Source organism: Notamacropus eugenii, chromosome 7 (assembly GCF_028372415.1).
Source record: "Notamacropus eugenii isolate mMacEug1 chromosome 7, mMacEug1.pri_v2, whole genome shotgun sequence".
Classification (NCBI taxonomy): Eukaryota; Metazoa; Chordata; class Mammalia; order Diprotodontia; family Macropodidae; genus Notamacropus; species Notamacropus eugenii.
In genome coordinates, this window is record NC_092878.1 from 52307441 (window position 1) to 52331255 (window position 23815).

General features: G+C 37.6%; 2 long non-coding RNA genes and 1 pseudogene across 2 annotated transcripts; 1 reads left to right on the plus strand and 2 right to left on the minus strand.

Moving 5' to 3' along the window:
- The window catches only part of LOC140514667 (sodium/nucleoside cotransporter 1-like), a 47667-nt pseudogene extending 33070 nt beyond the window's left edge, over positions 1-14597 (minus strand).
- A 1129-nt stretch (positions 14598-15726) lies between these two features.
- LOC140514218 (uncharacterized) lies at positions 15727-19875 on the plus strand. The gene is made up of 2 exons (XR_011970477.1): positions 15727-16418; positions 19640-19875. It is a non-coding gene; the product is annotated as an uncharacterized lncRNA (long non-coding RNA).
- LOC140514217 (uncharacterized) lies at positions 17380-21986 on the minus strand. The gene is made up of 3 exons (XR_011970476.1): positions 21876-21986; positions 21390-21477; positions 17380-17471 (listed from the first exon to the last, which is right to left on the minus strand). It is a non-coding gene; the product is annotated as an uncharacterized lncRNA (long non-coding RNA).
- Between the last annotated feature and the right edge of the window lie 1829 nt (positions 21987-23815).

The following is a 23815-nucleotide window of genomic DNA, read 5'->3' on the forward strand; positions in this document are numbered from 1 at the left end:
TTGTATCTAGAACTTGTATCTATTTGGAACTTATCTTGATATTTGGTGCAAGATATTGGTGTCTACCTAATTTCTGACAACATGCTATCCAGTTTCCCAGAAATTTTTATGGAATAATAGTGAGTCCTTAACCCAGTAGTTGTGGTTTAGAGATTTATTATATATTATATTCCTATGTTTGTTTCCTTCTATATATTATACACTTAATACTGTACTTTAATAATTAATTTTTCTATTTTTAACTCGTACCAAATAGGTTTGATGATTACTGCTTTGTAGTATAGTTTGAGATCTGATTCTGCAAGGCTACCTTTTTTCACAGTTTTTCATCATTTTTCTTGAGAATTTTGACCTTTTATTTAATCAGATGTTATTAATTTTTCTAGCATTGTAAAGTAATGCTTTGGTAGTTGAATTGGTGTAGAAATGAATAAGTTATATGAATTACCGGTATGGGCCAATCATGAGCAGTTAATACATATATTTTAATTAATTAATTTGTTTTCAGTTTTCTACAATTACTTCCATGTATCTTAGATTTTTTTCCATCTCCCACCCTCTTCCCTCCCTCCCTCCCTGAGACAGCATCCAATCTTATATAGGTTCTACACATATATTCTTATTAAAGACATTTTTATCTTAATCATGTTGCATAGAATTAAACGAATAGGAGAAACCATAAAATGAAACAAAAGAAAACCTAACACAAGAGAAAATGGTCTGCTTCATTCTGTGGTCCAATTCCATAGTTCTTTCTCTACATGTGGAAAGCATTTTGCCTCAAGAGTCCATTGGGAATTTTCTAGGTCCTTGCCAATATTGCTGTGAAGGGCTAAGTCTACGAGAAAAATTTCTTACACACTGTGGTTGTTGCTATATACAAAGTTCTCCTGGTTCCGCTCCTTTCACTCAGCATCAGTTCACATAAGTCCTTCCAGGCCTCCCTGAAGTCTTCCTGGTCATCATTTCTTATAGGACAATAGAATTCCATTATCTTCATATACAACAACTTGTTCAGCCATTCCCCAATTGATGGGCATCCCCTCAATTTCCAATTCTTGGCCATCACAAAGAGAGCTGCTATAAGTATTTTTGTACTTGTGGGACCCTTTCTCATTTTTATGATCTCTTTGGAATACAGTCCTAGAAGTGATATTGCTGAATCAAAGGCTATGCACATTTTTGTAGCCCTTTGGGCATAGTTCCAAATTGCTCTCCAGAATGGTTGGATCAGCTCACAGCTCCAGCAGTGAATTACTGGTCCAACTCTCCCATAACTTCTCCAGCATTTATCATTTTCCTATTTTGTCATGTTTGCCAATATGATAGGTGTGTTGTGGCACGTCAGACTTGTTTTGATTTGCATCTCTCTAATCAATAGTGATTTAGAGCATTTTTTCATATGACTATAGATAGTTTTTATTTCTTCCTCTGAAAACTGCCTGTTCATATCTTTTGACCATTTATCAATTGAGGAATGACCTGTATTCTTATAAATTTGACACAGTTCTCTATATATTTTAGAAATGAGGCCTTCATCACAGACACTAATTGCAAAAATTCTTTTCCAGTTTTCTGCTTCCCTTCTGATCTTGGATGCATTGGGTTTGTTTATGCAAAAACTTTTCCATTTGATGTAATTAACAATATTCATTTTGCACTTCATAATATTCTATATCTCTTGTTTGGTCAGAAATTTCTCCATTCCCCATAAATCTGCCAAATTTGTTTATAGTATAAGTCTTAATACGTAGATCATTTATCCATTTGGATTTTATTCTTGTGTATGGTGTCAGGCATTGGTCTATGTCCAGGTTCTGCCACACTGTTATCCAGTTTTCCCAGCAATTTTTGTCAAACAGGGAGTTCTTATCCCAGAAGCTAGGGTCCTTGGGTTTATCAAACAGTAGATTGCTATATTCATTGACTACTGACTGTGTCAAGTACCTAACCTATTCCACTGGTCTACCCCTCTATTCCTTAGCCAGTACCAAGTGGTTTTGATGATTGCTGCTTTATAATACAATTTGAGATCTGATAGGGCTAGGCTACCTTCCCTAGCATTTCTTTTCATTAGTTCCCTTAATTTTCTGTACCTTTTGTTCTTCCAGATGAATTTTGATATTATTTTTTCTAACTTTAGAAAATAATTATCTGATAGTTTGATTGGTATAGTACTGAATAAGTAAATTAATTTAGCTAGACTTATCATTTTTATTATATTAGCTCAGCCTACCCATGAGCAACTGATGTTTTTCCACTTACTTAGATCTGACTTGATTTGTGCAAAAAGTGTTTTCTAATTATGTTCGTATAGTCCTTTAGTTTGTTTTGGTAGGTAGACTCCCAGATATTTTATAGTGTCTACCATAGCTTTAAGTGGGATTTCCCTTTCTGTCTCTTGCTGTTGGGCTTTGTAATATTTAGAAATGCAGATGATTTATCTGGGTTTATTTTGCAACCTGCAACTTTTCCAAAGTTGTTTATTATTTCAAGTAGTTTTTTACTTGATTCTCTGGGATTCTCTAAATATATCATCATATCATCTTCAAAGAGCAATAACTCAGTTTCTTCTTTGCCTATTCTAATTCCTTCAATTTCTTTTTCTTCTTTTATTACTAAAGCTAATATTTCTAGTACCATATTGAATAACAGTGGTGATAATGGACATCCTTATTTCACCCCTTGTTTCATTGGAAATGCATCTAGCTTATCCCCATTGCATATAACTCTTGCTGATGGTTTTAGATAGATACTACTTATTATTTTATGGAAAGCTCTATTTATTCCTCTTCTCTCCAGTGTTTTCAGTAGAGATGGGTGTTATATTTTTGTCCAAAGTTTTTTCTGCATCTATTGGGATAATCTTATGGTTTCTATTAGTTTTAATGACCCCATTGCTGACCAGTAGTGAAGCCTCTGCCCAGGGCTGGCCAACAGTGAGACCCTGTCCCTGGGGTCTACCAGAAGAGAGACTCTGTTTCCAAAGCAACCCAGCAGCAGGGCCTCACCACTGGAAAAGGCCAGCTGCTAAACCTCAAACCCAGGAGAGAAAAAAGGGAGGCCCCAGTACAAGCCAGAAGGGAAGCCCACCCTCTGGAGAAGGCAAGTAGTTAAGCCCCAAAGTCCAGTGAAAGCCACTAATAAGACAGAGAGTCCCAGCACAACAAGATTGGGACACTGCAGGATCAGAGTCCAACTCTCACATAAAAAGATCAATTCACTTAAAAAAAGGCAGAAAAAAGCAAAAAGAGCTTGACTATGAAAAGTTACTATGGTGATAGGGAGGATCAAGGCATAAACTTAGAAGAGCATATTAGTGGAAAAATGGCTACATGTGACACCTCAAAGAAAAATGTAATTTGGTCTCAGACTCAAAAAGAATTCCTGGAAGAGCTTAAAAAGGATTTTAAAAAGCAAATCAGAGAAGTAGAAGAAAAACTGGGGAAAGGAATGAGAGTAATGCCAGAGAACAATGGAAAAAAGAGTCAATGGTATGGGAAAAGAGATACAACAATTTACCAAGGAAAATAACTCCCTAAAATATAGAACTGGTCAAATGGAAAGTACAGAGGCTAACTGAAGAAAAGAATTCCTTAAAATTAGAACTGAACAAACGGAAACTATTGACTCTATAAGACACCAAGACATGATAAAACAAAATCAAAAAAGTAAAAAAAGAGAAGAAAATGTGAAACTTCTCATTGGAAAAATGACTAAAGTAGAAAACAGATCCAGAAAAGATAATATAATAATTATTATACTACCTGAAAGTCATGATAAAAAAAATGCCTGTGCAACATCTTTCAAGAATTTATCAAAGAAAATTGCTCTTGTATATTAGAACCAGAGAGCAAAATAGAATTGGAAAGTATCCACCAATCACCACCTGAAAGAGATCCCAAAATGGAAACTGCTAGGAATACCACAGTCAAATGCCAGAGCTCACAGATCAAGGAGAAAGTATTCCAAGCAGCTGAAAAGAAATAATTGAAATATCATGGAGCTACAATCAGGATTACACAGGATTTGGCAGCTACCACATTAAAGAACCAGAGGGCTGGGAATATGATATACCAGACAGCAAAGAAGCTAAGATTACAACCAAGAATTATCTATCCAGCAAAACTGCATATGATCTTTCTGGGAAAAAAATGGACATATAATAAAATAGAGAACTTTCAAGAATTTCTAACTAAAAGACCAGAGCTGACTAAAAATTCTGACCTTCAAGAGAAGCATAAAAAGGTAAAAAAAAAAAAAAAAAAAGAAGAAAACACAAGAAATTTTAAAAAGTTCAAATGTTTATATTTCTATATGACAAGATAATATTTGTAATTCTTAAGAACTTCACTACTTTAAGAGCAATTAAAAGGAGTGGATATAAGGTGACTGATGGGATGATACCCACACACTTATCGAAAAAATAAAGGGGTGAGAAAAAAATTGAACTGGAAGGAGGGTGGAGGTTAAATTATGGGATAAATTATCCCACATGAAAGAGCTATTATAATGGAGAGAAAAATAGGGATGGGGTGAGGGGTGACAGACAAAGCTTAAACATTACTCACATAAAAATTGGCTCAAAGAGGGAATAACATATACATTCAGGTGGATATAGAAATCTATCTTGCCCTATAAGGAAATAAGAAGGGTTGGGGATATAATAGAAGGGGGAAGGGGGCCTGTTAAAAGGGAGGGTACATTGGGGAAGGCAGTGATTAGAAGTAGTACACTTGTGAGGAAGGAAAGGGTGGGGGTTAAGAGAGAGGAGAGATAAAGAAATGAAAAATAGCATGGAGGGACATACACAGTTAATTATCATAGCTATAAATGTGAATGGGATGAATGCACCCATAAAATGGAAGCAGAGAGCAGAATGGATTTAAATATGTTGTTTAGAAGAAACACATTTGAAGTAGACAGATGCACATAGTTATCCTGTGGGAAGAGGCTGGAGCAGAACCTATTATGCTTAAACTGAAGCAAAGAAATAAGGAATAACAATAATAATCTTGGATAAAACAAAAGCAAAAGTAGATCTAATTAAAGGAGATAAAAAGGAAACTATATCTTGATGAAAGGAACTATAGACAATGAAGTCATATCAATACTAAACACATATCCACCAAATGGTATAGCATCTAATTTTTTTTTTTTGGCTTCTAGGGTCTTACTTTTTTAATCACTTTTTTGTGTGTGTACTTGCTTAATAAAGTTGAAAGCATAGAACTATTTTACAAGGATTTTTTTTCCCAATCAAGCCATTTATTGCTTTGCTTAGGAAAAAATCCTTTTATACTCTTTTTTTAAATATTTATTTTTAGTTTTCATCACTCATTTCCACGAAATTTTGAGTTGCAAATTTTCTCCCCATGAGAGATGAGAGCCCTCTCCCCACCCCAAAATGGCATGCATTCTGATTACCCCTTACCACAATCTGCCTTCCATTCTATCACACTCCTCCTTTCCCTTATCCCCATCTTCTCTCTTTTCTTGTAGGGCAAGACAGATTTTTATACCCCATTACTTGTATTTATTATTTCCCAGTTGCATGCAAAAACAATTCTCAAAATTCTTTCCTAAGACTTTGAGTTCCAACTTCTCTGCCTTCCTCCCTCCCCACCCATCACCACTGAGAAGGCAAGCAATTCATTACAGGCTATATATATATATGTAATTTTTCAAAAGACTTCCATAATAGTCACGTTGTGTAAGACTAACTATATTTCCCTCCATCGTACCCTGCCCTCCATTTATCCTATTCTCTCTTTTGACCTTGTCCCTCTCCAAAAGTGTTAACTTCTAGTTACTCCCTCTTCCCATTTGCCCTCCCTCCTATCATCCCCCCCACTCCACTTCTCCTCTTCTCCCCTACTTTCCTGTAATGGAAGATAGATTTTCACACCAAATTCAGTGAGTATGTCACTCCCTCCATAAGTCAAATGTGATGAGAGTAGGCTTCACCTTTTCCCTTTCACCTCTCCCCTTTTCTCCTCCATTGAAAAAGCTTTTTCTTGCCTCTTTTATGAGAGATAATTTGCCCCATTCTGCTTCTCCCTTTCTTCTCCCAATATATTCCTCTCTCATCCCCTAATTTTAATTTTTTAGATATCATCCCTTCCTATTCAACTCACCCTATGCTCTGTGTGTGTGTATGTGTGTGGGGGGGTGCATGTATAATCCCTTCAACTACCCAATTACTGAGAAAAGTTTCAAGAGTTACAAATATTATGTTTCCATGTAGAAATGTAAATAGTTTAACTTTAGTAAGTCCCTTATGATTTCTCATTCCTGTTTACCTTTTCATGCTTCTCTTCATTCTTGTGTTTGAAAGTCAAGTTTTCTATTCAACTCTGATCTTTTCATCAGGAATGCTTGAAAGTCCTCTATTTCACTGAAGGACCATTTCTTTCCTTTGAAATATTATACTCAGTTTTGCTGAGTAGGTGATTCTTGGTTTTAATGCTAGTTCCTTTGAGTTCTGGAATATCATATTCCAAGCCCTTTGATTCCTTAATGTAGAAGATGCTAGATCTTGTGTTATCTTGATTGTATTTCCACAATACTTGAATTGTTTCTTTCTAGCTGCTTGCAGTGTTTTCTTCTTGATCTGGGAACTCTGGAATTTGGCTGCAATATTCCTAGGAGTTTCTCTTTTTGGATCTCTTTCAGGAGGTGATTGGTGGATTCTTTCCATATTTATTTTGATCTCTGGTTCTATAATATCAGGGCAGCTTTCCTTGATAATTTCATGAAAGATGATGTCTAGGCTCTTTTTTGGATCATGGCTTTCAGGTAGTCCCATAATTTTTAAATTGTCTCTTCTGAATCTATTTTTCAGGTTAGTTGTTTTTCCAATGGGATATTTCACATTATCTTTTATTTTTTTCATTTCTTTGGCTTTGTTTTGTAATTTCTTGGTTTCTCATAAAGTCATTAGCTTCCATCTGCTCCATTCTAATTTTTAAAGAACTATTTTCTTCAATGGACTTTTGAACCTCTTCTCCATCTGGCTAATTCTGCTTTTTAAAGCATTCTTCTCCTCATTGGCTTTTTGCCAATTGAGTTAGCCTATTTTTAAAAGTGTTATTTTCTTCACCATTTTTGGGGCCTCCTTTAGCAAGCTGTTGACTTGCTTTTCATGAATCTCTTGCATTGCTCTCATTTCTCTTCCCAATTTTTCTCCACCTCTCTTACTTGATTTTCAAAATTCTTTTTGAGCTCTTCCATGGTCTAAGACCATTGCATATTTATTTTGGAGGTTTTAGATGCAAAAGCCTTGACTTCCTCGACAATATGGATTGTTCTTCCTCATCCAGAAGGATGGAAGAAAATACCTGTTCACCAAGAAAGTAGCCTTCTATAGTCTTATTTTTTTCCCCTTTTTTGGGCATTTTCCCAGCCAGTTATTTGACTTTTGAGTCTTTTGTCAAGAGGAGGGTATACTCTGGGGACCTGTAAGTTCTCAGTTCCTCCAAGGTGGCACAGTCAAGGGAGGGGAGTTACTTCTCTCCTGATCTGCACACTGGTCTGGGAGCAACCAAAAACTTTTCTGCTTAGAATCTGGGAGTAGAATGCCTTCTCCACAACTACCTCCAGCAGTACCACGTCAGTGCTTCTCCTCACTCCAGGGCTGCTACTCCAGGCTAAGATTCTGATCAGTGGGCTCAATTCCCCCAGGGGTTTTAGGCGGAGGGCTCCAAAAATGAGTGCTGCCACTGCAGTGGCTACTGCCTGCAGCCCAGACTGCATTCCCTTCTCCTGGGTGAAAGAGTTTTCTCACTGACCTTTGAAGCTGCTTTTGGTGTTTGTGGGTTGAGAAATCTGGAAACCACAGCTTCTACCAGGTCCTGTCCCTGCCGCACCTCACAGCCTACACTCAGCTGTGCTTTGCTCTGCGCCTGGTGTGACAGACCTTTCCTGTTAGCCTTCCGGGCTGCTTTGGGCTGGAAATCTCTTTCCCTCTGTCATTTTGTAGCTTTTGCTGCTCTAGAATTTGTTTAGAGTCATTTTTTACAGGTATTTTATGGGCTATGGGAGAGAGCTTTTACAGGTCTGTCTTTCTATCCATCCATCCTGGCCCCTAGCATCTAAATTTTTGAAGAAGTTCAATGTGCTAATAGATAAGAAAAGTATACTATGAGGGACATCAACTTTCTCCCCTCAGAATTAAATACGTCTAACCAAAAAAAATAAACAAGAAAGAAGTTAAGAAGGTGAGCAAAATTCTGGAAAAGTTCAATATTATAGATCTCTGGAGAAAATTTAGTGGGGATGGAAATGAGTATACTTTTTTACTCAACAGCACATGGCACCTACACAAAAATTGACTATGTATTAGGACGTAAAAACCTCACAATCAAATGCAAAAAAAAGCAGAAATAGTAAGCACATCCTTTTCAGATCACGATGCAATAAAAATAATGGACAATGAAAAGAGAGATTAAAAATTAATTGAAAATTAAATAATCTAATCCTAAAAAACAAGTGGGTCAAAAAATAAATCATGGAAACAATCAATAATTTCATGAAAAAGAAAACAACATACCAAACTTTATGGGGTGGCACCAAAGGGGTCCTTAAAGGAAAATTTATATTCCTAATTGCTTACATCAATAAAATACAGAAAAAGCAGATCAGTGAGTTGGGCATACAGCTAAAAAAACTAGGAAGAACAAATTTTAAATTCCCAATCAAACACCAAATTGGAAATCCTGAAAATCAAAGGAAAAATTAATACAATTGAAAGAAAAGTATTGAACTAATAAGTAAAACTAGAATTTGGTTTCACGAAAAAAAATAAAATAAACTGTTAGTTAATTTGATTTTAAAAAGGAAAGATGAAATTCAAATTACCACTACTAAAATGAAAAGGGTAAGCTCATCACCAATGAAGAGGAAATCAAGACAATTGTTAGATGCTATTTTGTCTGATCATATGCCAAGAAATTTGACAAATTAAATGAAATGAAGAATATCTACAAAAATATAAATTACCCAGATTAAGAGAAGAAATAAAATGCCTAAATAACTCAATATTAGAAAAAGAATTAGAATAAGCCATCACTAAACTTTCCAAGAAAAAATTCCCAAGCCAAGATGGATTCATAAGAGAATTCTGTGAAACATTTAAAGAACAATTAATCCAAATACCATATAAACTATTTGGGAAAATAGACAAAGAAGGAGTCCTACCAAATTCCTTTTATAACACAACTATGATGCTGATACCCAAATGAGGAAGAGCCAAAACAGAGAAAGAAGATTTTAAACCAATTTCCTTAATGAATATTGATGTATAAAATTTAAATAAAATACTAGCAAAGAGATTACAGCAATATATCACAGAATCATTCACTATGACCAGGTAAGATTTATACCAGGAATGCAGGACTCATTCAATATTTTGGAAAACTATCAGCATAATTGACCATATCAATAACAAAACCAACAGAAATCATGATTATCTCAATAGATGCAGAAAAACCTTTGACATAATACAGCACCCATTCCTATTAAAACCACTAGAGAGCATAGGAATAAATGGAGCTTATTTTAAAATGATAAGTAATATTTATCTAAAACCATCAGCAAGCATTATCTGTAACAGGGATAACCTAGAAGCCTTTCAAATACAATCAGAGATGAAGAAAGGATGCCCATTATCACTTCTATTATTTAAAATTATACTAAAATGTTAACTATAGCAATAAGAGAAGAAAAAAATTAAAGGAATTAGAATAGGTAATGAGGAAACAATTATCACTCTTTCAGATGATGTAATCTTATACGTAGAAAATTCTAGAGAATTAACCAAAAAATAAATATTTGAAATTATTAACTTTAGCAAAGCTGCTAGATACAAAATAAACCTACAGAAATCATCAGCATTTCTATATTACCAACAAAGTCCAGTGGGAAAAGGTAGAAGAAGAAATTCCAGTTAAAATGATTGTAGACAACATAAAATACTTGGGAGTCTACCTGCACAGACAAATCCAGGAACTATATGAACACAAGTATAAAACACTTTTCACACAAATAAAGCCATATCTAAACAATTAGAAAAATGTTCATTGCTCATGGGTAGGCCAACTCAATATAATAAAAATGACAATTCTACTACAATTATTTATTTATTCAGTACAATACCAATCAAACTATCAAAAATTATTTTATAAAGCTAGAAAAAATAATAGCAAAATTCATCTGGAAGAATAAAAGCTAAAGGATATTAAGGGAATCAATGAAAGAAATGGGAAAGAAGGTGGTCTAGCCATAACAAATTTCAAACAGTATTATAAAGTGGTAATTATCAAAAACAATCTGGTACTGGCTAAAAATAGAGTGGTGGATCAATGGAATATATTAGATACAAATTACATTGTAGTAAATGACTATAATAATCTAGTACATAACAAACCCAAAGATCTAAGCTTTTGGAACAAAAACTCATTATTTGACAAAAACTGCTGGGAAAACTGGAAAACAGTGTGGTAGAAACTAGGTGGAGACCAACATTTCACACTATATGCCAAAATAAGGTCAAAATGGGTACAAGATTTACAAATAAAAGGTGACACCATAAGAAAATTAGGAGAGAATAGTTTATCTGTCAGATTTATGGATAATGGAAGAATTTAGGACTAAAGAAGATAAAGAGAGCATTACAAAATGTAAAATAGATAATTTAATTATGTAAAATTTAAAAGCTTTTGCAGTAACAAAACCAAGGCAAAGAACAGTATAAGGAAAGCAGAAAACTGGGGAAAATTTTTGCAACAAATATTTCTGATAAAGGCCTCATTTCTCAAATATATAGAGAGCTAGGTCAAATTTATTTCTTGATAAATGGTCAAAGGATCTATAGTCATATTAAAAAATGCTCTAAATCATTATTGATCAGAGAAATACAAATTAAAACAACTCTGAAGTACCACCTCACACCTATCAGAGTGGTTAATATGACAAAAAAGGAAAATGTTGGATGTTGGAAGGGATGTGGGAAAACTGGGACACTAGGTGAACTGCTGGTGGAGTTGTGAAATGATTCAACCATTTGGGAGAGTAATTTGGAACTATGCCCAAAGAACTATAAAACTGCATGCTCTTTGATCCAGCAATACCACTGCTAGGTCTATATCCCAAAGAAATACAAAAAAGGGGGAAAGGACCTATTTGCACAAAAATATTTATAGCAGTTCTTTTTGTGGTGGAAATCAAAGGGTTGCCCATCAACTGAGGAATGACTAAACAAGCTGTGGTACATGATTGTAATGGAATATTATTGTGCTATAAGAAATGACAAGCAGGATGATTTCAGAAAAAACCTGGAAAAACTTATATGAACTGATGCATAGTGAAGTGAACAGAGCCAGGAGAAGGTTGTACACAGTACCAGCAATATTGTTCAGTGAAGAATTGTGAATGACTTTAGGTATTCTCAGCAATACAATGATTCAAGATAATCCCAAAAGACTAACGATGAAGCATACTATCTGCCTCCAGAGAAAGAGCTGATGTTGATTGAATACAGACTGAAACATGCTATTTTTCACTTTCTTTCTTTCATTTTTTTCTTTTGAGTCTTCTTGTACAAAATAACTAATGGAAATGTTTTACGTAATTGTACATGTATAACCTACATATGAATGCTTACCATCTCAGGGAAGGGACAGGGTATGGGAAAAGGGGAAGCATAGAATTTGGAACTCAAAACTTTAAGTAAAAATGTTTAAACATTTTAAAAAAGGGAAAGAAATTGTTATTATAATCGCTGCATTGATTTCCCGGACTAACATCCCTTTCCCCAAGTGGCAATATAATGTCAACTCTTTGAAAACTTTTCATTGGAATAAAAAGGAGAGACACTGCCCTTGATTGACTATGTCATCCACAACTGTGACTGGCTTTCTTTTTACTAGGATGCATTTCAGTCTCTAGCTTTTCTTTTTATGAACCCCCTTGGTGATACTTTCCCCTCATTAAAATAAAGATTGCTAAAGTTAAAGATTTCTAAAATTAAAAACAGTTAAAAAAAAAAAGCCTTAGCCTCAGATAAACTGTATCTAGCCATCTTGTACTTGTGCAGTTGGCTTTTTGAACCCAAGTTACATTTAGCTCTATTACACTTCACACCTCATTAGAGTCAGCCCTTAATTTTAGTTAGAGATCCTTTTGGATCCTGATTCTGTCATTCAAGGTATTGTCTTTCCCTCCTAGCTTTGTGTCACCTGAAAATCTGATAGGTGTCTCAGCTATGTCTTTTCGCAAGAGCAGTCCTGCTCTTACCCTGGGCTGTCAATCCCCCCTGCACAGAAAGAGAAAGGTTTTGGCTGCTGCTGGGGCTCAATAGAAGACATATGAAAATTTAACCAAGAATAAAAGTCAAGTCGTGAGTTCTTGTTATAAAAAAACAACAGACAGGTGCGAGTCTGGGAGCAGCAGCCTCACATCTTAGAACTTTTGCAGCCTGACTAGCAACCTCTATATTCCCCCAGATGTCCCCCAAAATGGCATCTATCATCCAGGATCAGCTGATTTTGAATATCCTAAAGGAAGAACCCAGAACAAGGTCACTGTTGTTGGGGGTGGTACAGATGGCATGGCATGTGCCATTAGTATCTTAACAAAGGATTTGGCTGATGAACTTACTCTAGTTGATGTAATAGAAGACAAATTAAAGGGAGAGATGATGGATCTCCAACATCAGCCTTTTCCTCAAAATGCCAAAGATTGTTTCTGGCAAAGACTACAGAGTGACTACAAACTCAAAACTGGTCATTGTTATGCCTGGGGCACATCAACACGGGGGGAGAAAATCGTCTTAATTTGGTCCATTGTAATGTGAATATCTTTAAATTCATCTTTCCCAATGTTGTTAAATACAGCCCTAATTACAAGCTGCTTATCCAATCCAGTGGAATTGCTATCCAATTGCTATCCAATCCCATGGATATTTTGACATATGCAGCCTGGAAGCTAAGTGACTTTCCTAAAAACTGTGTTGTTAGAAGTGGTTGCAATTTGGGTTCTGCCCATTTTCATTACTTAATGGGGAAGAGACTTGGTGTCCATTCTTCAAGTTGTCATAGATGAGTCCTCGGGGAACATAGAGACTTCAGTGTTCCTGTGTGGAATTATGTGAATCTTGCCAGTGTGTCTCTGAATAATCTTCATCCTCTTCTGTGAACTGATGCTGATTCAGAGAATTGGAAAGATGTTCATAAACAGGTGGTTGAAATTGCTTATGAGATGATCAAGCTGAAGGGCTATACTTCCTGGGTCATTGGCTTGTCTGTGGCAAATCTGACAGAAAGCATTGTGAAGAATGTTAGGAGAGTGCATTCAATTTCCACCATGATTAAGAGCCCACATGGAATTCATGAGGATGTCTTCCTTAGTGCCCCATGTGTCTTGTGGCAGAATGGCATTTCAATTGTGGTGAAGGTAAACCTGAAGCCGGAAGAGGAGAGCCATTTAAAGAAGAATGCAGATACTCTTTGGAGAATCCAGAAGGAGCTGCAATTTTAAAACCTTTTAATGTGCTGCCATCAAAAGAACATGACAGTGGTTAAGGGATTATATATGATGCACTTTTCAAATAGGTCAAGTCCTTCCTCTGATTAGTAACTCAACACCAGAAATGTAAATCCTGTGAACGCACTCTAGTTTCTTCCTAAAGTTAGAAATGGGGAATAGTACAGTGTGATTACTATTTGTTAAATCCTGTTGTTGTTTGCATATCACCTTTTGAGAGGGCCTGATTTTGTCTGCCTATATATACATACATACATACATATGTAAATATATATGCATCAATAGTTATAAATTTCCATATTATATAAAAAGATCTGTATATGTACAACAATGTAACCAATTCCTCAAGAGTCATACTAATCCTAAATACTGAATAAATAACAAATAACTGATTTAAAAAAACAACAAATAATCCAAAAACAATTATTATTTAGTTTTGGAGTGAATGATGTGATTTTAATAGCAGAATTACCTTCCTAAGTAGTTATGCTTAGACTTAAATTAAAAATTAGTTCAGTCACCATCCCTGCAACAGGTTTGTTGAGTAGATACCAAATGTTTCAATGGCCCAAAAACATGCTGAGTAGGAGGAAAATCAGCCTAGAACTAAGGTTTTCCACAGCAAGGTAGGTGGTAGAGTAGATTATCACTTATGTTTGTTTGTATATATTGAAATGACAATGTTATGTTAATAGTTGAAAATAACATTTGACTGCCCCAAAGTGATCTGACAGCTAAGCTCTTTGTAAATCAACTGTTTTAAGCATCTTTGTTCATTGGAGGTTGTAACAAAACCCAATAATATTTCCCAACTTCTCTCCAAAAGAAGACTGGCCAGAGAATTTTCACATACATACAAATGAAATTTGCTCAAATGCTTTCCATCCATGTCACTACCGGGCAGAACCTGTGTTGACAGAAACAATCCAACTCTTTTTTACTCACCATGTCAGACAATAGTTCAGGTGGGATTTTCCAAAGAACTTATGATACCTCATCAGCTTCTTTCCAAAGGGCCTATGAAGTAACAGGCTCTGAGACAGGAAGAAGAACATCCACAGATAAAGATGAGAAAGGCCAGGGCCCTCTGGAAATCCCAGGACACAAGCAGCCAACAAGAAGGCAGCACAAGCTAATAATAGGGGAAATGGAAGAGTCAGGGACTCAAAGGAGGCAACTCTAACCTCTGCCCGGGCTGGCTCTCTTTTATGCTACAAAAGCCACCTACTTGTTGGAAGACAGTGAAGATGTGTGGGGAGAAAGACTAACTCACTGTCTAGTGTAACTAGTTTCTGAAAGACGTGACTGCTCAGGCAGATGCTAGAATGGCCACTACCCTCCTGGAAGACTCCTCCAGATCACCAAGGAGACACGCACAAAGAAACCTTCTGCAGATTTACCCAAGAATTAAACAGAATAAAAAGAGGAAACACATACAAAAATTAATTTTTAAGTTAGAAGAAGCATGAAATGTTTGTAGAGAGACAATTACTTTACTTCTTTTCTATTATTTAGTTTGACAGAAGCAATAGTTTACAAGATGACGTGTGAAAGAAATACACTGAGGGACCTTAACTTTTAGGAAACAGAAGCTACTACCTCTTGAGGAGGACTCCATGAGAACCTATCAGAAGGTCTGCAGTAGTTTCTTTCTTGCCAAATGCATGTACTTCCAAAGACAGTGTGAGAGATAGCCATATACTTATTTAAGGGAATTTGAATGAAGGGTGTCCTCTGAAATACAAATTTCAGAATGCCTGTCAGTTCTTGAACCCCTATTACACTAGGGCTGTATAAGAGATAGTAACTGACTTCTTTTTAAGGATGACTGAGAAAGGGAGCTAATGTAGAGATTTTTCAGGTTAGACTACAATGGCAGAAAGAAGAGAAAACCATAGGGGGATCCCAAATTTACAGGTGGCAATCATGAGTAATGACCACTTCTGGTCATTGTCACAGTCTCTTATTTGAACAGATAGCTTAAAAACACCTAACTATGGCTTTGGCTTCTAAAAGCCTGGACAATACACTCAGAATTCAAAAGCAGAGGTGGCAGTAACAGGTGCTTTGGAGAGATAATTCTACCAGAACATGGCACACTTCACTGATCCTGCTTTGCTTCTGGCAGTCATTCAATAAATGTTGTTTGCTTGTTTCTTTTGTCTGTTTAAGCCTTCTCTGCGAGTGGCTAGGGATGGAAATAATGGAGATCTCCAGAAAAGGCCAGAAGAATACCTTAGAGTGAGTCTAAGAGCAGAGAATATAAAAAGTCAGCAGCTTTTCAGAAAGATAGGTTAGGTCTGGGAGATCTCAGTACGGTTTTTGTTTTTACTCATCAATCCATCAAGGTTGTCTTGTAGAGAAAGGTCACTGAAACCTCAACAAAGGAATCTCAAGGCAGAACAGAGTTAGAAGGAGTAATCTATGAGAAATGACCCTGGCCCCTGAGGATAGCTAAGACTCTACTGGTGTTTTCAATCTCTAATTTTTCTGCATTTTGGAAATACAACATACAGTGTCTCATCTACACACATCAATCCCAGTAGGATCCATCAAAACAATTGGACATGAACTTTGCAGAAATGTCTTGCCTTGGAGAGAGACTTCAGGCTCCTCCTGAGAAGAATGTAAATTGTCCAATGTTGAAACAATCCTGAATTCTCAAGTTTTACTCAGAAAAGGATTATTGTGTGACTTCCAGCAGAATCTCCCCTTGTTCAAGGGAATAGAGAAGAGGATGATGAGATGAAGGGAAGACTTTCTGCTACAGAGCTTCATATTGACCCTGATTAAGCCAAAAGGACCATATCCATTGAGCAACACACCAGAGCAATCTCCATCTGAATCTGGACCCAACAGCATTCCAGTTAATCCAGGTACGTTAAAAGGTACAATTAAACGCTGCTTGTTTTAGGAAAACAACTGGTTTTGTTTGCCCTTCTGTCACTTAAGGATACCAAATAGTCAATTTCCACATTCTGAAAGACATCATTTTATTCTTTTTCTTTTTTTAAAAGACTGAGTATCCTCATCTTACCCCAGTTGGATGTATAGGGGCTACTCACAAGCCAGTCCCACAATAGACCCAAATGGGATCTTTTTCTGTTTCTGATCTGGGTTAGTTCACCCCTCCTCAGACAATGTGTTTACCATTGTTGCTGAGTGTAATGTGGACTCTGGATTGGTACAGCCCATTGTAGCTCAGAACTGCCTTGCTCAAGAGATTTGCTAACCTCAGCCTCCTCAGCAGCTGCTGGAATCACACATGTGGGTTGCCACGAGGTACCAGTATAGTCTTTTTTTTTCCTCCAAAAGACATCTCATCACCTTCAAGGTATATAGCTCCCATTTCTTACTTTCGTTTCCAGATTGTTGATTGTGTGAGAAAAGCTTAGATTGAGCTTCACTGGAGGAAGACAGAGGCAGAACTCAAAGCTAAGACATCCTGAGTGCAGAGAATGTCGTCCAAACTGAACTTACTTCTTGTCTAACGATTTTTTGGGGAAATGCATAAATATTCTTTTTCTTTTAATGGAAAAAATTTTCAACACTGGATTTTGAAGGCAATCAATCTCTTTAAGACAGAGCCTCTGAAGCTTTGCCGCCATCTGGTGGAAATAATCTCCCTGGCCCTAAGTCTGCTGGAAACCAGAATTTTAATGCCCCTTCTTCCTTTATTTCCCCTTTTATGAGGAGAAATATAATATATATATACACACAATATATGTTATGCTATATACATTATATTATATGATATATTATATATATAAACATATTAAAATATATAAGGGGAAATATAAAAAGGAGAAGAAATGAAATCTTGAAGAAATCTCATACCTCCAAGAAATGAGAGGCCAAATCTCTTCACCGTTCAGATGAGTCCCTTGAACTTTAGTCAATGTAGTTCTCTCTCTATTTTGTTTTTCCTCCTATAATAACAGGCAAAATCACTGTTGTTAGGCTTTAAAAGAAAGAGATATTAAATTAGTATAGTAATTTGAAAGAGATTACTGGGAGATTTGAGGGGGAGAATGCCATTAGCTCATTTAGGGATGCTCTGTCCCCAGCTGGAACTTCTTCTCCCTCTTCCCCCTATATTTTTGCTCCTCTGTAATTTTATGTGTCCCATATGGTTATTTCTGAATTTCTTTTATATATCTTTAAATGAAAGATGATGTCACATTAACAGGACTAGAAATCTAAAAAGAGAGTGATGCCTCTGACAGCCCTGGGACCAGTACACAGAGCCACATAAGTAATAAAGGCAAAGTTGCCAGAAGCTCCAAGCCTAGATTCTCCACATCATTCTCCAAGGAAATTCAAGAAATAGGCTCTCTTTGTCTTTTCTTCTCTTCCATCTTCTACCTTTTCCAGATAAAAATAAAATTTTAAAAATATCCAAGGTTGAATGATAAACAAAAAAGTTATTAAGCAAAAACTTATGTATATTATACAAGTCACTGTAAAACAGAAATGCTTCTGTCCACAAAAAAATACAATTTAAGATCAATCAACAAGTATTTATCAAGCACCTTCTATGGAGCAGGTCCTTAGATGGTATATAAAGACAAAAAACAAACAGTCCCTCTAAATGACCTTATTGAGGAAAACAAAATATGCCCGTACAAGTGAAATAAACACGCCCACCCACCCACACATACACACACAGAGTAAATATAGGGTAATTTTGGGGAGTGGGATTAGCACTGGCAGGTGAGGGGGCAGGTAAAGACCTCCTGTAGAAAATAGCACTTGTGGGAAAAGATACAAAAATATTTATAGCAGCTCTTTTTGTGGTGGCCAAGAACTAAAAATTGAGGGGATACTCATTTATTGGGGGAATGGCTGAACAAGTTGTGGTATATGAGTGTAACGGAATACTATTGTCATATAAGAAATGATGAGCAGGCAGACTTCAGAAAAACCTGAGAAGTGCTGAGTGAAGTGAGCGGAACCAGGAAAACACTGTATACAGCAACAACCACATTGTGCGATAACTGACCTTGATAGACTTAGCTCTTCTTAGCAATGTAAGGACCTAAAACGATCCCAAAAATTCCTGATGGAAAATGCCACCCACATCCACAGAAAGAAATATGGAGTTTGAATGCAGATCGAAGAATACTATTTGCTCTCTTTTTTGTTTTGTTTTGTTTTTTCTTTCTCATGGTTCCTCCCATTCATTCTAATTCTTGCATACAACATGACTAATGTGAAATATGTTTAATAATAATGTATATGTAGAACCTATATTCAATTGAACACCTTGGGGAGGGGGAGACAAAGGATGCAAAGAAAATTGAAGTTAAGGAAATAAATGTTAAAAACTAAAAATAAATAAGAAAATTTATAATTAAAAAAGAAGAAAGTAGCCCTTGAACTGACCTTTGAGAGAAACTGAGGATTCTAAAATGTCTTGTGTATATCTCACATTCAACATGTCCAAAATGAAATTCAATATTTTACTTCCAAACATGTTCTTCTTTAGGATTTTCTTATTTCTAAGACATAACTATCTTTCCAGTCACCCGAGGCCACAACTTTTGATTCATCTTCCATTACTTATCCACACCCCACATATCTAATCAGTTGCTAAGACAATGATTGTACCCCACAACCTCTCTCACATCTACAGTCTTTTCTCTACCAGGGTGACCACTCTAGTTTAAGTTCTTGTATTAAGGCATGTGCAAAACTATCCCATCTGCTTCTGGATGAATATGCATGCCAGTTCAGAGCTTGAGTGCTTTGGGGATGACATAGCCTTTGGATGTTTCCAGCACTAAAGGCTGCTTTGGGGGTAACAAAGGAATCTGTTTGCTGGTCACTGAGCAGAAAGAGCCAATGATTCAGTGGATTTTTAAAAAATGCGTGACTTTCCATGAGTCAGTCATCCTTCCTCTTCTCTTCCCAGCTGCAGATGATGTCAGGTCTATTAAAGTCTATCCTGGAGGAGCAGGGAAAGGTGGTCACCCTTCCTCCTACACTGACAAAAATGGTGGCCACTCCTATGAGGGAAATAGAGTAGCTACCTGACTAGACAAGCTGTGACTGGGCTTTTTGCTTGCCTCTTATACTTTTTCTTTCCTGTATGTAGATGACTGAAAAACAATCCTGAGGTGGAGGTGTCCAGTTTGGAGGTAACCCTGTGTGTGGTTCTGAGTCCTCAGTCAAGGTTGTCTACACTTCAGGAGGAGTCCCCAACAACTTCTCCAGAATGCTTAAAGATGACCACTAGAGGATGAATTTAACCCCTGCCTCACTGTAAGACACAGACTTTGAGGCTGACAATGCAGAGACCAGATGAAATATAAAGATGTCTACTCAGAATCATATAATCCTGAAAACTTCTTTTTATTCTAATGTTTAAGTCTCAACTTCCTAGGTGAGTCTAATGGTAGTTATAGGTCACTATCCTGTTTTAAGTTGGTGGAAGTTTTTTTGCCAAGCATTTCTTTAGTGTTTAGGAAATATTCATCTCATATCTAATTAACAACTGTGCATTGAGTACCTTTCTAGTCCCAACTTGGGGAGAGCCTAGACACAAACCAAACCTAAGACACATAAGGAATTTTTTCTGTGGGGTACTTGGATGGGGGCAAAATAAGCCAGAATGCAACAAAAGGAGTCTGACCCTTCTCTGATGGGCTCAGGATCCTGCAGGACCAAACCTGGTTGATCAGCCAAGTTCATCAGAGCAGAGGGAGTCTCAGTAGAAAGGGGGAAGGTGCAAAAGCCCAGTCCCTTGGGAATAACACTTTTATTGAAAAAAAAATAGCAAGTCTCTCCCTTTTCCAATCCAACTTCCATATAGCTACCAAAGTGATTTTCCTAGGGAACTGCAGCTACCCTCTCCTCTGTGAACACAACTACTGAAGACTCGGGGAAAAAAAGTTGTTAATATCAAAGTACTTGGTGCCATCAAATAGCTCGATACCAGAAACAAATATGGTTTGGGCTATCCAAATGACACTAAGGATGCTTGTTCATTAGCCTGAGCTCTCTTCCATAATCCTATCAAACTGGGTTACTTGTCATGTAGACCACCTGGAATTTACTCTCTGTCCTTAGAACAGAGGCTATGGACCACCAAGGTTTTCCATTTACCCTTCAGCTGAACCCTCCACACATTTCTCCCACTATTAGATTGTAAGCTCCTTGAGATCAAAGATGATCTCCTTTTTCTATTTTCCCCCAGCACTTAGCATAGTGCTTTCATCAAAAGAGGATTAAAATGGTTTTTTTTTCCAGTTCATTCATTCATTCAAGAGAAATAGGTTTTGGGGAGTGAGAAGATGATGAATTCAGTTTTGGACATGTTGAAATTGAGATGTCTAGGTGACGTTCACTTCAAAATGCCCAATAATCAATTGTCAGTGCAGAACTGGAGTTCAGGAGAGATACTAGGGTTCAGTATTTCAATAGTCTCCTAACAGGTCTTTGAGTCTCTACTGTCTCCCTACTCCATACTATCCTATATAGTGTTGCCAGATTAATCTTACAAATACATGTAATCACATTACTACTCTGCTGAAAATCTTTTAACGTTTCTCTTTTGACTGTCATGCTAAGTTCTAACCCCTTTCTTGGCATATAAAATTCTTCAGAGCCAGGTGCCATCATCCTTTTCTAGTCCTATTTCATACTCTTCCTGTCCATATTCACCTTTGTTCATATAATTCTTTATAATGGAACATTAATTCTGATAACACGCACTTTTCCTAACACAGCAACCATGAAATAACCCATAAAATGCAGCATACAAAATAAAGCTGGTAACATGCAAAATGGAGGCAGCTAGGTGGTACAGTGGATCGAGTGCTGGGTGTGGAGTCAAGAAAACTCACCTTCCTGAGTTCAAATCACGCCTCGGACACTTACTAGCTGTGTGACCCTGAGCAAGTCACTTAACTCTGTTTGCCTCAGTTTCCTCATCTGTAAAAGGAGATGGAGAAGGAAATGGCAAGTCACTCCAGTATTTCTGCCAAGAAAACCCCAAATGGGCTCATGAAAAGTTGGACACGACTGAAAAACAACTGATCAACAACAACATAAGATATGATATACACGTATGAGAAAGGGGGGGAGATAAAATTGAAATGATAGAAGCCAGTATATTAGCAATCACACTAGCACACAGGGTGGGCTGCTAGCACAGCCTCTTTAATCTGCTTTTTCTAAAGGAAAGACAATTTTAAACAGTGAACAATCTAACTTTAATTACAGATACGTAGAAAGAAGTGAGTATACAAAATACAAGCAGAGAAATTAACGCAGAGATTCAACAGACAGGATTCAGCTGTCTGAACAAAGTAATTCAAACACCTACATACACCATCAAACTGGAGGAGCACCAACATCGGAATAGCAGGGGGGCTCTTAACAAACAGCTACCCAGAGCCTAGTTCAGGGAATCAAAAGGTCCTACTCATCGGACCCCAAAGCAAAACGCCAACCTCCCAGAATATATAAAAAAAGATTCGGACCCTGATTGACTCAGAATCAGAAGGCATGAGACCTATGTGACTCAGCACAGGTGTGAATTATCAAGGTTCAGAGGCAATTAATCCTTCAGATGTTTACAATTTAGTCTGAGCCTGGGAAACAGAACTCCAAAAAGAAAACAACAAAAATCCCACCTTGCTTGCCCTTACAGAAGGTGGCAATGCCTAGGGTCTAGTTGTAGCACACACAAAAAAAAAAAGTAAACTCAAGGATGGAGGATGGAGTACTGAGGCAAGAGTGACAGACTCTTCTACCACAGGAGATAGTTCAACAGTTACTGAAGAAAACACCAAAAAAAGAGTTTAGAATAGTGGTAGGCAAACTAGATAGGCATTGTATTGTGGAGTCCAATGTTGGAGAAGGGAATTGAAGCTCTTAGATATCCTATGAAGGGAAAGATGGGAATAAAGCTGTTCCGTTATTAAGACTGGAGACCTAGGGAAACTCTAAAACCTCAGTATCATTCTCATGGGTAAGCTTAAGTGAGAGTCAAGGAAAAGAGGTACACTCAGTCACTAATTATCCGGCAGAGTCAGGCTACAGTATTATGATCCATTCCTTCCGGAGATCAAATCAGTCAATACTTAAACAAATTAAGGCTATCCATCCATTGGAAGATCAAACATCAAAGTTGAAGGGTGGGGTCCAGTCCCTTCTGACTCAACCCTGCGAGCCTGTAAACGAGGTGCCATCTGACTGAGTGAGGGGAGTCCCTACAGAGGACATCAAGGGCGTATTGCTGTCAGCTGTTATGGGGCTTTTTTCCCTTTCTTTCCGTCCTTTATTTTTTCTCATTCCTTCCCTTTCTTCCTGGACCTTTCGCGTCCTATCATCTCCCCCCTCCATTCTCTGCTCCTTCCCCACACACCTCCTTCTTCCACCTCGGTCCCGCACCGTACCGCCTCTACCCCTGCCCCTATACGACCCTGCTCTCATCAGTCCAGACTGCAGCTCATGTTCAGGAGGAGAGGGGCTGGACAAGAGGCTTGAACCCCAAGAGCTTCCCTGGGGCTTCACAACTCCGCCTTACCCCCTTCACCCTGGCCCCTCTCCTTCTTTATGCCCCGTCCCTCCATAACTCCTCTCCTTCACTAAGCTCCACCCTCTTCTCACCTGCTCCTGCCCTCCTTCATTCTATCCTTCCCCCCTGCCCCGCCCATGTGCCACCTCTCCTCTCGGCCCCGCCCCTCCTCTCCTTCCTCTCTGCCCTCCCACGACTGGACTGGGCACTCAGGGCAAGGCTTGTTCCCCTTCTTGTAGAATCAGTCGGTCTACTGGCCCCTGCCGCTTCTTACTTCACCAGAGCGAACTTCTTGGGGCAGATGCTGTATCCATTCCCCTCCCGCACCCAGACCAGGTTCAGTGGTCTACACGCCAGATCCTGGACCCGTTCACCCATCTCTCTTACCGGGGTGTACAGTCATTGAACTCAATCGAGCAAGCATTTATGAAGGTGCGGCTATGTTCAAGACATTTTTCTAGGTGTCACAGAAAATGAACAAACAAAAGAAATAGTGTCTTCTCCTGAGTGAACTTTTCTTCTACTGGGGATCCAACATAAGCACAGATAAATACATTATAAAGCCATTTTAGGAAGAAGATAGCACTGATAACGTGTGGGAAGAGGAGCGCGGACAATGCTTCCAGAAAGAAGTGGCCCCTGAGCTGAGAGAACCTGGAAGGGAAGGCAAGGATTCTGGGAGGTAGAATATGGGGTACAGACTGGTAGGAGATGGAGTTTCCAGTTTGGGAAATGACTGGAACATAG